General features: G+C 50.1%; 2 long non-coding RNA genes across 2 annotated transcripts; both read right to left on the bottom strand.

The window, feature by feature from the left end:
- Positions 1–3,425: 3,425 nt before the first annotated feature.
- Positions 3,426–5,647, bottom strand: LOC119089019. The gene is made up of 2 exons (XR_005092799.1): positions 5,608–5,647; positions 3,426–3,831 (listed from the first exon to the last, which is right to left on the bottom strand). It is a non-coding gene; the product is annotated as an uncharacterized LOC119089019 (long non-coding RNA).
- Positions 5,648–6,121: 474 nt separating this feature from the next.
- LOC119089066 lies at positions 6,122–7,977 on the bottom strand. Its single transcript, XR_005092917.1, has 3 exons — positions 7,837–7,977; positions 7,348–7,478; positions 6,122–7,031 (listed from the first exon to the last, which is right to left on the bottom strand). It is a non-coding gene; the product is annotated as an uncharacterized LOC119089066 (long non-coding RNA).
- Between the last annotated feature and the right edge of the window lie 8,140 nt (positions 7,978–16,117).

The following is a 16,117-nucleotide window of genomic DNA, read 5'->3' on the forward strand; positions in this document are numbered from 1 at the left end:
ACGCAGCAAGAACACAACTGGGCCATTTACATGCTTCTGGTTCAGCTTCGAGAATTCCAGTACAAAACGCTTGCATGGGAAATCAGCAACAAATAGCTTAAGATGTAAATAAGACACTCTAGGTTGATCGGGAGACACATTTGCATTCTGGGTTTCATTTAGCTGTCCACACGACCACCCAGGCACGCAGATTCTCCACTTTTGCATATTTTCCTGACTTTGGGGGTTCATCAGCCTCCCCTCCCCTGGTCAGCCTAGCTCTGCCTGCAGATGCAGGCTTGTGTTTCGGGCACATTTCCATTCTAATGTCACACAGCCTAGGAAGGCACCCAGCAAACACGTATGAGATGCTTGCCGCCTTATTTTGGGTATTTAAACAGCACCTGCTGCTGGGCCCCATTAAGTCTCATTCACAAATGTTTTCTTTCCATTTTGTCTCCATTCAAGGTCTTTCTGCGTCCTCTCCTTCGGGAACTTATCACGTTTAGAACAGAGCTGCACCCGCTGTCTCCTGGTCAGGGCTGCCCCTTGTTTTCATCTCTTAGGATGGGGTTTTGTCATCAACAGGACATTGACACAGTCCCTGCGACACTCACAGGGTCCTTTCAACTGGGTGGGGAGTCTGGCTGCTATTTCTAGACAATAAGCATCTCTCTCTTCCAGAATGATTGTAATACCACTCAACCCACATTTTACAACCTCTTTCCATTTACAGGCATAAAGGACAATGGTCCCCAGTGCAAGGTACTCAGAAGCCGGGAGGCCATGGCAGTCAGTATTTCCTTGATTTCACCGCAGAAGGTGTTTTCTTTTCTTTCTGATGAAGGTAACAACATGGGCAGGTTGTTCGGGCTTCAGCTGTTATTAATCTTATATATGGACTTAGCTGAGTGAATAAACCAGAGAAGAAAAATATGTTGCATGTAAAGAAGTATTCTACCCTTTTAAAATAGTACCAAGGAAATGCGTTCTCTCTGCAAACACATACCTCTCTGCGACTTTCTAAGGCTTCTCAATGTGCCCTATAACCCCAGGACTTTCAAACAGAAAGCTTAGTCTGAACTTGGAATTAGGTTACAAAGATAAACGGAGCACTTGACTTCAGTGAAGTTGTGCTGTGAATCTGCTAATGTCTATTTGACACAGGAGAGATTTTTTATGTCAGGACTCTGCCTAAGGGTTTCAGAGGGCAGGGAGCAACCTGCAAAGCAAAGGGGCCACTCATCTCAGCTCCACCCTCGGTAAGCAGGGTCACCATCCAGAGGGACCTACCACTAAGTCCAGTCCTCAGCTGTGGGGTTGCAAGGTTCACAGAAAGCAGCCCATAACCAGTTTATAGAAAGTGACACTTCCTCCTTTTAGAGGAAACAGCATTCAGTTTCAGTGTGGGGAAACGTGGGCTTTACCATACCCGCCGTGTATGGAGCAATGCATACTCTTTCTTTCCTCCCGAGCACCCCTTGGGCTGCTGAAGAAAGCGAAGAATGATGTCCTCTCAAAATGCAATATAGACATCTTAATGGAAGAACCAGATAAAAACCCAAGCCTGTGCGCATTCTGCCTCATCTGCCAAAAGAGACCCAACCGGCCTTCCATACTTTTTTTTTTTTTCTTTTTGCTCAGGCGCCTGTGGTAGCAAGCAGTTACAACAATCTGAAAATTAAGTTACCACAATTAGGAATTAGAAGCAGGTGGCATAATAATGGTGCTTTTTTTCATTTCATTTATTAGCGAAAAGAGGGAGAGGCGCTTCATTTATTTTCATCAGCCCTCAGTAAAAGCATAGCAATTTGCAACACAAAAATCATTTCAAGTACCTCAGCCTCGTGCAACCTCGTTTTTCCTTTTTTTGCTTAAAAGCCTTTTAAAGTTTGCCCCCCCCACACGAAAGTGGAGTGTGTGTGTGTGTGTGTGTGTGTGTGTGTGTGTGTGTACGCGCGCGCGCTCGCGCCTAAGTACTAGTGGAATCGGGGTGTTTCTCCCCTTAAGTTTTGGAGACCACGGTTGGAGGTTGGGGGCCACTAGAACAGCTCTGTCTGCCTTTGCCCATTCTCTCTGTTTCTCATGACTTGTTTCAATCTTGCAAAGATCTAGTTCAGGTGCAACAACAAATAAGGCACTCGACAACTGTCTGCATGGTCCCCCCAATCATCCACCTGGGTTGCTTCCGCAACCCAGCGCCCCTAAACAGCCCAGCACCCCCAACTCCCGCCCGCCCCCAGACTTCCCCGATGCTCCAGGACCCCACGGTGCTACAACCCTTGCGCGCCCTCTAGCGTTAGTATCTGGGATCGCCACGAGCTGCTGCACAGCTAGGCTGCCTGCAATCCTGTGTGGTAGGAGAGGATGTGGGATGCACCCCGTTGCTGGATGCACCCGAAAGGCCGGGTGCACCTAGAGCGCCCTGCTCAGAGAGCTCCTGGAGTCGGACGCATGCATTTGCATGACGCCCCTGTAACCTCGCAGTGGGAGATGTTAATTGCACGTTTTGGGCAGCTCTTTCCATGTCCGAGGACCCCCTTTTGTGTTGCCCCCCGCAGCTCGGGGTGGGTATGCTCCAGGTGAACCACCAACCGCTTCCGTCCTAGCTCTCAGCCTGCGTTTCCCCCGGCTCGAGAAGGTCGCAGTGCCAGGCAGTCCCTGCTCTGTGTACCCATCTCCTGCCTGCTCCCTCAGCTCGGTCGGTGCTTGTGTTTGTCGCCTGTTGGGAAGTCTGGGGTGTCCCGAATCACAGGACTTCCTTTCCTGAGTGTTCTTGTTCTTGTTCCCCTCTCGCATAATGCCCCCTTCTAGGTCCCTCCGTGGCCTCCCACCACAGGGCGCGGGATTCCTGTTGTCTCTTTGCCGCGTACTTTTCCTTTACATTTCAGCCTTTCGTTTCAGCCTGTCTCTCACCCTTCACGACTAAAACATGTTGAATGAAGGAAGGAGACACAGGCTAGGGGACCCCGCAGCTGGCTGTCGCGGGAACCCTCTGCAGGCTCCGGTGTCTTTCTCACATCAGTGTGGAGTTTGCTTGGTTTCTGTCCTTTCTGCGACTTCGCAAAGGTTGATTTGAGGAAGATCGAACAAGCAGTGGGCACACCGGCCGAGGGAGTGGGAGAAGACAGATAAAAGTAAGGCTGGTGAGACTAGAGAGGGAGATGGGGAGGGGGGAGGCAACACTCAATGCCCTTTAGAGTGAAATTTGGCAATTCATATCAAGAACTTTTTACATATTATCAGTAATGCCACTTCTTGGAATCCAGCCCAAAGAAATAATATGAAAGGTTAAAAAAATATTTTGGACCCAAAAATGTTAATCACAGGCCTATGAGATAGCTCATCAGCTAAAGGAGAAAACCTACTCAGCGATTTGTTCTCTGGCCTGCACAGGACGCCAGAAGGCTTGCATACCCGGCCTTTCATAATAATAAATTAATAAATAAATGTAATATTTTTTCAAAGAATCAAACTACAGGAGCATAAAGGAATCTTGGAGATACAGAAATCCCTAAATGTCCAACAACAGTGGACAGTAGGTGACAGAGTCCGCTGCCATCTCATGTAGATGGCGCCAGGGCAGTCATGGCTGTAAGAGTTAGTGCCAATCCAAGGGGAAGCAGGTCGTGGAGTGGCCACCAGAAAGCAGGACTCAGGCTGGACCCAGAGCCCATCCTGGTAAGGCTGAACACAGGTGCACACAGGAAACGTCTGAACGCGGGAACAAAGGGTGATTTCTTCCTTCCCCAACTTCCCTTCCGCCACCGGCCCTACTGGAGGAGGCGTGCCCTTTACTTTCAGACGGAGGAAAACAGCGACCTCTCTGTCTCCTTTGAGAACAGCAAGCCCCTGAGAAGGAAGAGAGAAGGGATGAAGTCCCAGCCCCAGGATGGTCAGGAGCTATGAGGTGCCGAGGAGGGATGGAGATGAGGGTGTGGGGGTCAGGGACAGAGTGTGGGTTTGGGGAAACGGCCTGCATCCCATGAACTGGGCAGTGCTGGGCTCCATGGCCACTTCCTGCCATACTGGCTGTCACAGATTCTGTTGGTTTCTTTATTTAATGTTTACAGTTAAATTTACTTAATTATGAGTGAGGCATGGGATTACTATGGTGTGTGTGTGTGTGTGTGTGTGTGTGTGTGTGTGTGTGTGTGTGTGTGTGTGTGTGTGTAGGTCAGAGGACAACTTGTAGGAGTCCAGTCCTTCCACTCTGTGGGTCCCAGGGAATGAACTCTGGCCATCAGGTTTAGCATCAAGCATCTTTACCAGCACTGCCTACCTCGCCAGCCTGGGACTGACTAGTTCTTTAATGTTGATAAAACATGAAGGCTCCTTCCGACCTGTGGTTTTAATTGGGACCAGCCCCCTGTCTACTTATTTCAACCCTAGTCACAACTCCTGGTTTCTCTTGCCGTAAAAAGGTTTGTGTGTGGACAGGCATGCCCCAGAGCATGCTCATTGTCCCACAGCTGCCCCAAATGCTGGGTGTATGCATGAGCACTCACTGTGTACCAGGGCTGTAAATTCCACAGATGTGGCATGCCTCTTGCAGGAATCTCTACACCCTCACTCAGTCCGTCCTTCATCTGAGCTGACCCTTCACGTTGAAAACGGAAGCCGAGAGAGTTCATTTCCCATGACCTCTCACCTTCTATGTCCCCCTCCCCCATTCCCTGCTGTCCAGCAGGACATTGGACCATGATAGAAATGTCCCTTAACTGTGCCGCCCATTATGACAGCCACCCACCACATGTGACCAGTGAGCACTTTTGAAATGTGTCCAGGGCGACTGAGCAATTGAAGCTGCATTTTAATTAATTTTAATTGACAAATCAACATATGGCTAGTAACTGCAGTTTTGGACGGTGCAGCTCACCAAGAACCAACCCGCCCTCAGCTCTGCCTGTGACTCTGTCATTCACATCTCGCCTCTATGTCCGTCTGTCACTACCTCTGCCTCTGAATGTCACTGCTGTGGCAGGCCTGAGCAGGCAATGGCTTTCACCAGCATGTGCCTGCTTGTGAGAGCCCACGTGAGCCTCTCTCCCAGCTCTTCAGGGACCCCCACACGGGGGCTGTTAGCCCTTGTGGAGGTCTTTACACTGCAGGAATGGGCATGGGTAAGCACGATGAAAAGTTTCTTCTCCTCAGAGAAGCTGGTGCTGAATACTCCGCAGCAGCAGAGCCAAGGCTTGCTGGGAGCATCACCAGCAAATGCTCCTTAAATCTTGTCCTCCAGGAACCACCTTGTGTCCCCCGTCTTCCTGGCTCTGCTGAGTACTCCCATACCCAGCTTCTCTGCCTCATCTTAGGCTGGGCCCAGCTCTGGAATCCTGCAGCTTTTTTTGTTTGATGTCTGCATTTGTATCTGACTCATTTATTAAACTTAGAATTCCCTGCAGGGCATCCTGTGAGGACTGAATCCATGGGGCCCCGTTGCATAGTGGGTATTCCATAAGCACATATGTGACTCAACACAGCACACGGCAGAACATATAGAAGTAAGAACAATACACAGTGGTTACTCCATAAGAGCATATGTAAGCTGGGGCTTGAGAGGTAGCTCAGCAGTTAAGTGCACAGACTGCTTTTTCAGAGGACCCAGGTTCAATTCCCAACACTCACATGGTGTCTTGCAACATTCTGTAACTCCAGTTTCAGGGGGTCCGATGCCCTCTTCTGGCCTCCTTGGGCACCAGGCACACATCTGGTATACATACATGTAGACAAAACACTCGTACACATAAAATAAAAATAAATATTTTTGAAAGACTAAAGTAGATTAAAAATAAGAATACATTTAAGCAGACACAGTACACAGTAGGTGTTCCAATAAAACATGTATAGGAAACACAAAAGCTTAGTGGATAGACTATATGGCTGGAGACCTAAAGCTGGACTCCTGACTCTTATCTCTGTTCTAATGAGTTGTGTGACATAAGATACACCCCCCTGGGCTCAGTGTCCTTGCATGTGAGTTCCGTGGACACTCTAGTTCCCTTTCTGCTCACATCATGGGGATACTGTAAGAGCAAATAATTACAGTATGGGTTTTTTGTTTGTTTGTTTGTTTTGACAGGGTTTCTTTCTATGTGTAACCGCCCTGGCTGTCCTGGAAGTCGCTGTGTAGACCAGGTTGGCCTCCAACTCACAGAGCTCCACCTGCTTCTGCCTCCCGAGTGCTGGGATTAAAGGCGTGCGTCATCACCCGACTGATATGTCTGGCTTTAAAAGGTCATTCCCATAGACAAATTGCTCTGAAATTTGTCTGGAACCCTTTGAGTTCTTTTTGACCTTGGGCCATCTTGTACATGAACATCGTGTACAACCCGGGGAAAAGCGAACAGAGTGTCTCTGCTCTCTAACTGAGTTACTGGGAAAGAAGACCAGTGCAGTAGCAACCATGCCGGGCCAGGAGGATGCGCGCGCATAGCTCACTGAGCACCAGTCTGGGGGCTCAGCTTGGAGGCCCTGACTCTTCCTCCACAGGAACGTCAGGACTGTCTGTGCTGGAGGGGGCTGTGTGTCATGAAGGGGGCCTCCAGGGGAAAGTTAGTCTCTCAGATGGGAGAGGCTTGTTCCATCTGACTCTTAGGAAGTAAGTTTTCTCCTGAAAACCACAGATCTTTGTCACTTATCTTCCTGCTTGAGAATCCCTTCCAATCTGTGATTCCGAGAGCCACGGTGGGCATCTGTGGCCCGTGTCAGTTACGGCGTCACCAGGACGGCTCCGGGGGGTTAATTGCATCTAAGCGTTGGAAAGCGACTCTCTAATTAAACTTTGAAACGGAATGGCAGACTCACTGGGTGACAGACTGTCTGTGGGAGGGTCCCCTGAGGTGCTCTTCATTTTCGCTCATCATCTTCTGGGCCCAGGCTGTGCCTGTGTGTGGTGGGGCCGGTGTTTAGACCTCACTCTCGAGAACTCTGGATTCCGTTGGAGGTTTGTCAGACAGGCCCCCCACGGTGCTCGGTGCCCTGCCTGAACCCCACAGTTGGGCCTGGATATCTTGGAAGACTTTCCTTGCTTGTCTTCGGCTCTCTGATTTCTATTTAAAACCAAAAGGTTATTTCTATACTTAGAACCATGACATCAAAGAAATTTGAATGTTGGAAGTTAGTTCTGGGTGTTTGTGAGTATTGCCCAGGGAACTCGAGTTTGAGACCATTGGCACCGGCTGTCCAGTTCCCTCACACTGAAACCCCCGGGTTCGTTCACCACCCCAAGCTAGGTCCCTGCCAGACACTTTTGGGGGGTGCCAGGCGAATCTACATAGCACCGGGCCGTGAGGCTCCGTGCAGAGCAGCCAGGCAGGTCAACGGACACCCCACAACATCCGGAACCATCCTGTTTGCTTCTCGTACCCCGCTTTCCATTGGATGGGTGAGAAAATGGAGGCGACTCCTGACGAAGCGGCTTCCCCATGTTAGAGCCTGTGCTTTTTTTTGTCTTTAATCCACCGTGAGCATCAGTCTATGCTGGCTGCCATAGAGACCTGGAGAAGATGGGGTTCATTTCTGTTGGGGGCGAAGCTCCCAGAGGGGATAGTGTTGGGGGGTTTGGAAAGGCAAGGGCTATTGCTCTCCCATGGCTGCCGCCAAGTGCAGAAGAAGCATCTTAAGGGAGGCAGGCTTATTTTGACCTACAGTGTGAGGGGACGCCTTGCACCGTGGTGGGGAAGGCAGTAGGAGCCTGGGAATGCTGGTGCTCAGGCCTCTTTCTCTTTTTATGCAGCCTGAGACTCCCCCCACTCCATCCCCGACTCACCCCACCCGCCGCTCACGGAGTGGTGCTGTCTATCCTTAGGGCAGGTCTCCCCACCTCAATTAATTTGATCTAAAAAAATTAAGTACCTTGCAGACATGCCCAGAGGTTTGCCTCCTCGGCAACTGTAGATCCTATCGAGTTGACAGTCAATAACAACGACCCGTGAGGGCAGGCAAGAGGAAGTACAGAGAACAGGAAGTGGAGTTTGACTTTGGGGACCAGGCGGTTAGAGGGAGGGACTTATCATTTTTCATTTCTTTTTTTTTTTCTTTTTCTTTTCCTTTTTTTCCGAGACAAGGTTTCTCTGTGTAGCTTTGCGCCTTTCCTGGAACTCACTCTGTAGCCCAGGCTGGCCTCAAACTCACAGAGATCCACTACTGCCCGGCTCATTTTTCATTTCTTAAATTTTTTTTTTTTTTTTCTGCCGGGCGGTGGTGGTGCGTGCCTTTAATCCCAGCATGCGGGAGGCAGAGGCAGGCGGATCTCTATGAGTTCAAGGCCAGCCTGGGCTACAGGGTGAGTTCCAGGAAAGGTACCAAAGCTACATAGAGAAATCCTGTCTCCAAAAACAAAAAAACAAAAACAAACAAACAAAAAAATCTTGTTACATTTGTTTCTTTATTGTGGGAGCATGACTGTGTGTGCCACAGCATACATGTGGCGGTTAGAGGACAACGTGATGGATTAGATTCTCTTCTACCATTTGGGTCCCAGGGTTTGCACTCTGCTCATCAAGCTTAGTGGTCAGTGCAATTATGGGGGGTGGAGATTAAGACATCCACTGAGCCATCACCCTGCCCCCCCCTTTTTTTTCATTTTGAAAGGATTCCTTTACCCTGCAATAACTGTTTATCAAAGACTGTATTAGTTACTTCTCTCTTGCTGTGATAAAACACCATGATCAGAAGCAGCTTCAGGAAGAAAGAGTTGATTTTTGCCTGTGGTTCTGGAGGGTAAATCCATCATGGAGAGGCTGGCATGTCAGCAGGCCACCAAGAGGAAAGCTGGCTGATCCCATTTCATCACCCGGGGAGCCAGAGAGCGAACTAGAAGAGGGGTGAGACTATACACTCTCCAAGCCCCCCTCCTCCCAGTGACACGCTTCCTCCAGCCAGGCTCCACATCCCAAAGGTCCTATAACCTTCCCAAACAACGCCACCAACAGGGCACCAAGAGATCAAATTCACAATCCTGTGGGACCTGTCTCTTCCACATTACAAGCACCCATCATGTATCAGGGGCTGGAGCTGAGCAAGTGGGATAAGGAGATTGTTTCTGTAGTCTAGAAGGATGGAAGGCGTCCTCTCAACGAGCAAGAGGAACTCAGATCTGGTTGAGGACAGTCACGGTGAGGCAGAGGATGGCAAAGCAGGTGACTGGGGGCGGAAGCTTGTAGACCCTTGAGCAAGGCCGGGGGAGCTCTTTCTGAGTGGAGAGGTTTGGAGGCAACCTGATGTGCAGCTTCGCTCCCGTGGACTCTTTTGTCTTAATCTCCACAACCCATAATTGCCTCGTTGAGACGTGAATACATGTCCTTCGCCGAAGTCACACAGGGTGTCTGAAGAGCCACCCCAGAAGTATCACAGAATTGCTTTATCCAGCGACTATTGGGTATCTAGCTCGTTACCCTGCTCAGTGCCACTCACACAGATGTCCCTCTGACAAATGCATCCCAGGGCACCGGGCCAGGAAAAACTGGTTCTCCTGACATCCATTTGGATCCCAGCTCCAGAGAGTAAGGACGGCATGGCCGGCTGTCCTTGCCTGCAGACTCGGGGGGTGGGGGAGGAAGTTCAGAGATGGCGGTGGGTTGTGATTCTGGGGCATTACCTGGAGGACAGTGTCATTGCCCTCCCAGCTTGATCTAAGTGAACCGTGTGTGTGTGTGTGTGTGTGTTTTAATTGTAAGCTATTCTTTTGGAAAAAGAAAGTCAGAGGAGGGGAGAGATTTAGTCACTCAATATGTGGTTTAGAGCAGCCGATGGCAGCGCTAAATAGTTTGTCCCTGCCTCTCAAATGCCATTTGCCAAACTCTGTCCTGTGACACACAAAGCCTCTAGGAGATGCTCACGGGTGTTCCAAAGGCGGGAAAATATCAAATATTTTTATAGCATTAACGATAGAGCGTAAGAGACGGGACAGCGGAACAGGGACGTGGGCTCTGGAGCCACAGCCCCTGGGTCCCATTTAATCCTAGAAATGACCTGATCTGCCTGTGTGCGCATGTGCATGCATGTGTGTGCGTTTGTTTACGCATTATACATGGGTGTATGCTCATGTGAGTGAGTGTGCACCAATGTGTGTGGAGAGGCCAGAGGATAACCTTGCCTGTCATCCTCAGGGGCTGTCCATCTTGTTTATTTATTTATTTATTTATTTATTTATTTATTTATTTATTTATTTATTTGATTGTTTTTGTTTGTTTTGGAGACAGTCTCTCATTGGCCTGGAACTTTCCTAGTTGACTAGGCTGGTCAGCAAGCTCCAGGAATCCCCCTGTCGCACCTCCCAGGAGTACAAGTGCACACTGCCACGCCCTGCTTTTTACATGAGTGCTGAGGATTGAACTCAGGTCCTCAAGGTTGCAAGGCAGGCACTTTGCTGACCGAGCCACCCTCCCCGCACACCTGCTTGGTCTCTGTAATGGGTCTCTTGTACAGAAAATGTCCCTGGTTGTAGGAACTGCCTCTGGGGCTGAGGATGGTGGTGGGGAGATGGGAGTCTACAGCCTGGAGGAGGGTCTCTTCTCACATGTAATTGTCTGTTTGGAACAGGGTCTCCCGAACCTGATGACAGCAGTTGGAAGTCACATGGAAGATCACCTTCTGTGGGAAGTATGACGGTCGGCAACAGGCAGTGCGTTTCTCCTACCCATTGCCAGGCTGTGGGTCTCCTAGTTGACAATTGCCTATCTTTGTTACGCCTTTCATCTCGTAATTTTAACATTTATTGGTGCAATTACTCAATGTTTACTTTTTATTAAGCATATGGATCAAATTTTGATCACTTCTCACCGCAATTAATTCTACTACGAGACTATATTTTTTTGCCGTCTCCTTCCATTTAAGTGACACCGTGTGGGCCTCCGTTGGCACCTTGACAAAACAGTGTCATTTAAATAACACATCGTGGCCAAACAAGTTTGGGAACTGCTTCCTGGAATTATGGTTTCGTTGCGCGTGACCCCTGTGAGCAGGACGGCACCAGCCAGCTGACTTCTCTGAAGCACGGCCACCCTTTCTGTGAGAATGAGATCCTGCAAGCCGCGGTGGGATTGTGGTTTTGTTTTGAGTGTTACTGGGCTGAAGAGGAAACAGCCACCGGCTAGAAGCTCTCTGTGAGATGGTTTAGGTGGAGAGGCCAGCAAACCCCAGGGTTCTGGTGCTTCTCACACTTCCATCCCAGCTGCCCAGCTGTGCCTACAGGAGCCATGGGCTGGGGCAGAAAAGACAAAGAAAGAACGGAGATAAACCTCCATTTTTCCCTTTTCTGCCTCAAGTTCCCTTTTTTCCCCTTTCCCCATTAACCACCCCCCCACCCCACTCCCCCTCCATCCCCCGTCTCGGTTATTACAACACCACAAAGGGAAGCAACGCTCCACCCTGACTGTTGACAGGTCCCCAGCCACCCAACAGCTATTTTTATGTCTACAGACAGAAACAGGGGGCCCAATCCCCATACCAGAAGGGAGCCGTGGACATGGACACTTTAAGACCAATAGAGGGAGGAAGAAAATCGCCAGGATGGTATTCAAATCCAGTAGAAACGCCCAGCACCTCCTCTACCCAGAATCATCAGCCTCTCCTCTGCCGGAGGGGTCAATGCACTTGCCAATAGACACTTAGACTTTGCACTGGGGTGTTCTCCCATCTTCCAGTTCTTTAACCAACAGAGAAGAAGCCCACCCGCTAGCCAGCATCCCTCCTAATGTCCCACGAGCTATAAAGCAAGTCTCACAACTGGGACAAAAATCCCAAGGAGGCAGAAGGGATATATATTCTGCCCTCATGGGGCCTGCGATGGCTCCTCCACATTGTTAACTTGATGGTATTCAGAGTCACCATGGAAATACAACTATGTATGTGGCCACGAGGGCATTTCCAGAGAGCTGGAAAGGAAAGGGCATGGTGAGGCCCCAGCCTGGGGTCCTAGACTACATACAAAGGAGAGAGCAGGCTGAACACCACCAGCCCGCCTGTGGGCACGCGTGACCAGCTGCCTCTAGCTCCTCCCACCATGGCTTTCCTGCCATGATGTACTGAACTGGAACAAATCTTTCCCTCTTCAGTTGCTTCTCTCAGGCATTTTGTTACAGTAACACAGATGGAAACTAACACGGGGCCAAGGAAGGTTCCTGGGACTCAAGGGCAAGGCGGCTGTGTCCCTGTGCATCTGGTGAGACAGTGTTACCTGAGCGGGAGCGGTACAGGAGTTGGTGAGCCCATCTCAAAACAGGAAGCCAGAGAAGAAATCAGGGATCAAACTCCGGCTTCTGTAACAAGGGGCTCTTTCGGGAGTATCTCCTGAGAGGGTCCTTAATCCCTTCTGAGACAGGTCTCCCGTGATAGAAGGATCTCGCTTAGGCTTCATCGCTCAAGATTCTCATGCCTCATATCACCACAACAGGGACCAGACTTCCAAGACATGAGCCCCTGAGAGACACATTGCATCCAGGCTGCAGCACGGAGGAAATACCTAATCGTTTGTTTGCTTGCTTTATGGTTGGGGTTCTAGGACACGGTGTTAGGTCATCGTTCACCAAACAAATCACACACACACCCCTGCACATTTGTGAACTACAAATCCCAAGCTCCTTTGTAGTTAAGGGATGCCATATGTCTGAGTTCTAGCCAGTGGGATGTGGGAAAAAATGATGTACGGGATGCCCTTCCTACATGGCCATAGAAACCCGTCCTACAATACGATCTCCCGCCCCCCCCCCCAGACTTTTTTCCTTCATTCACCTGCGAACTGATGGGGCCATGGGGGTGGCTGAATGAATGCACAAACCAGAGTGACCTCACCCATGTTAGATGGGGGCATGCTGTTGTAGGAGGCCACTGCGATTTGAGAGTTTAGCCTGGCAAGATGGCTACTCTGACCTCAACAACCACTTCCCTTCAGTGAGGGCAGACTCCTCTGCAGACCAGTGGAGCCACATTAGGCTCAGGTCTCTGTGGGAGAGGACAGTGGCATCCGGTGGAAAGTCAGGCATGTGGCAGAGAGGAGGCAGCCTTCCTGATGGAAGGCAGGGTGTGTGCGGTCTGGTGAAACCCCTAGGCACACTTGCTAAAGGCAGCAGAGTGGGGCTGAGAAATGGGGGTCCCGGTAGAAGACTCCAGATGGTGTCAGCATCCTCAGCGGCCATAGAAAGGTGACTGTTGTGGAAGAGGAATGGAGGCCAAAGTCAGGATCTATGCTGGGCTCAGGTCACAGTGACTGAAGAGGAATAGGATTCAGGCCCAGTACAGATACAAACCCCTTGGGGGAGCTCCTTGCTGCTGGGTCAGGATGTGAGCGAGATGAAGTAGAGTACCCTGCTTCACAAAGCAGAGACCTGCCGATGCCCTGAAGGAGGAAGGGGCTGCTCTTCTTTTTTCCTTCATCTTTCTGCAAACACGATCGTCAAACAGGCACCTTCGGTGTGCCTATGCCCGAGCTGGGGGTGGGAGGGGCACCCTGCCCGATGTCTCTGCATTAACGTAGAACTCAACAGAGGGAGGGGAGAGGTGGGAGCAGAGGAGAGTCTGGAGCCTGAGCAGGTGGCTGTGATCACAGTAGCTGCCCAGAACCGGAAGTGAACCCCCTCCTCCTCAGCCAGTCAGAGAAAAGCTGCGCTTTGCTCATTCCACAGTGAATGAATGCCTCATTGTCCCTCTTCCTCTGGGAAGGACAATGTTGTGGCATGGTCCCTTTATGTTCAGGGGCCAGCAGGCTCTTAGCAGATGTTAAATGCAGTAACACCCACACGCTTTGGCAGCTTTGGTGCCACTGGTAAGGGTGCACATGTACACACACACACACACACACACCACAGAGCCGTGAGGTCTGGCAGATGCAATTAGCCTCTGGGTCCCTCAGAATTAGATGCAGGTGGCTAATTGTCCATGCCAGGAGGCAACTGTGGTCACAATTAGTCATGTCTCTTTCCCCACTTGGGGCTAATATTGGGGGGATGGTGATGAGGGATGGAGTCTGAGAAGTCCAATTCCCCCTCAGCCATGGGCTGTGATGGGTGACTTTGGGTGGGGCTGTTCATCCTATGGGCTTGGAGGACGTTGTGGGAGTGGTCAAGGGCAGGGGGGCAGAGGAGGAAGGGTGGCGGCTGTTTTGAGAAGTCTCTGCATTTGCCTCCTCACCCTGTCAGCACACTGGAATCTAGATACTTACGCAGGACTTCACTTGTCCTCAAAGCCCTATGGCCTGCATCATAGCTTCAAAGCCACTCGCTTAGCGGGAGATGTCTTCATTGCATCCATTCTCATGGGGGCGGAATGGCGGAAACCAACTAACCAAGTTTGCTCATGACCAGGCCCTGGGTTGCTTTTATGTTCCTTCCTATAGCTTTTTCTTTCTCTCTCTCTTTTTAAATTTTATTTTATTTGTATTTATTTATTTTGTTTTTATGAGACAGGTTCTCACCATGTAATCCTGGCTATCCTGGAACTCACTATGTAGACCAGGCTGGCCTCAAACTCACAGAGATCTGCCTACCTCTGCCTCCCGGGTGCTGGGATTAAAGGTGTGTACCACCAAGCCCAGCTCCTATGCCTTTTTCTTGTCCTTCTTGTCCATGCTGTCTTATCAGGCAGAGGGTTGACTCCCAGGGACTAGACACTGGCTTAGAACAGAGCAGGCCTGGGAAATTCTCAGTGTAAAATTAGCATTAGATGCCAAGAGCTGAAGGTCTGCCCTGGCCTGCAAAAGCTCTGGGCAAAAAGGTCCAGGGATGCCAGAGGGGCCCTTGAATTTATGGTCAGTTCAGAAGCCATGGGTGTAGAGCACCCATTGTATGAGAGAGATGATGATGGACACTCTGGCGCTTTCCTGAAGTTCAGTGACTCACTGAGTGTTGCCTGCCTCAGTTTCCCGAGTTGCTGGAGTGGAGTGTTGAGTCTCTGCAATGGCTTGGGTCTACCCAGGTCTTTCTGACAGTTGTCACCAGAGCTGAGGAGTTCAGGAGGGGGACGGGCCTCTGAGTAGGAGAGGGAAGCTGGAGGTAGTACACTTGGAAGGAATTTGAGGCTAGCTTGGCAGGTAGGATGGAAGTATGTGTGAGGAGGGCAGAGCAGGCGGTGCCATGGTGTAGGCTGGCCTCCATATTGTCTGGGATTGCAAGTGACTAAGCATCATGGGAAGTGCACTGAGCATCCCACTGTAGCGTCCACAGAGGATTCCCAATGTATTACACCTCTGATGTTCACAGATCAGAGACGCTGACTCCCGGTGACCCATGGATGCTGCCTTCCTTCCTTCAGGACCAGACCTGGGCTGTGCAGCTTCTGTCTTCCTTTTCAAAGCCAGGCACTGGGGAATAAGTCCAGCCATTTTGAGGCCTCCACGTTCCTGTAGGCTGCCTGGAGAGGGATGTTTTACTAGGCCCCATCCGGTCCAGCTAGGCTAACCCCACCAGCAGATGTGTCTGTGTGGATAGCATCATGCAAACCCACTCAATGGACAGTGGAACACAGTGGCATCAGAGGCTCCAAGCAAGAACCACACTGCTAGGAAAACAATAAAAAGAAATAAAACCCCTCCCTGAGTTGATCAGTCCATAAGTAGACCCATGAAGATAATAATTGCTGCCCTTTTTTTTATGTGTGTGTTCATTTGTGTGCAGGTGCACACATGTGCCAGTGCATCTAGAAATCTGGGGTTGGCATAAACAGTGTTTCCCAATCATTCTGTACCTTATTTATGAATGCAGGGCATCTCACTGAACCCTGAGTTATGGTTAGTCTAGCTAGCCATCTTGCTCTGGGCTTTTACTAATCTCCACTTGCAAGGCCTGGAACTACAGGTAGGCTGCCATGCCCACCCAGCACCCACCCATCCATTCACCATTCATTATCCCATCCATCTACCTGCCCATTCACAGTTCACCCATCCATCCATCACCCATCTACCCATCCATCATCCTATCCATTCATTATCCATCCATCCATCAATCCATCCTTTCACTCATTCATCCACCATCCATCCATCTATTCATTTTTTTAAAGATTTATTTATTTATTATGTATACAGTATTATGCCTGCATGTATGCCTGCAGGCCAGACGAGGGCACCAGATCTCATTACAGATGTTTGTGAGCCACCATGTGGTTGCTGGGAACTGAACTCAGGACCTTTGGAAGAACAGCCAGT

The sequence above is a fragment of the Peromyscus leucopus genome, chromosome 14 (genome assembly GCF_004664715.2).
Source record: "Peromyscus leucopus breed LL Stock chromosome 14, UCI_PerLeu_2.1, whole genome shotgun sequence".
NCBI classification, from domain to species: Eukaryota; Metazoa; Chordata; class Mammalia; order Rodentia; family Cricetidae; genus Peromyscus; species Peromyscus leucopus.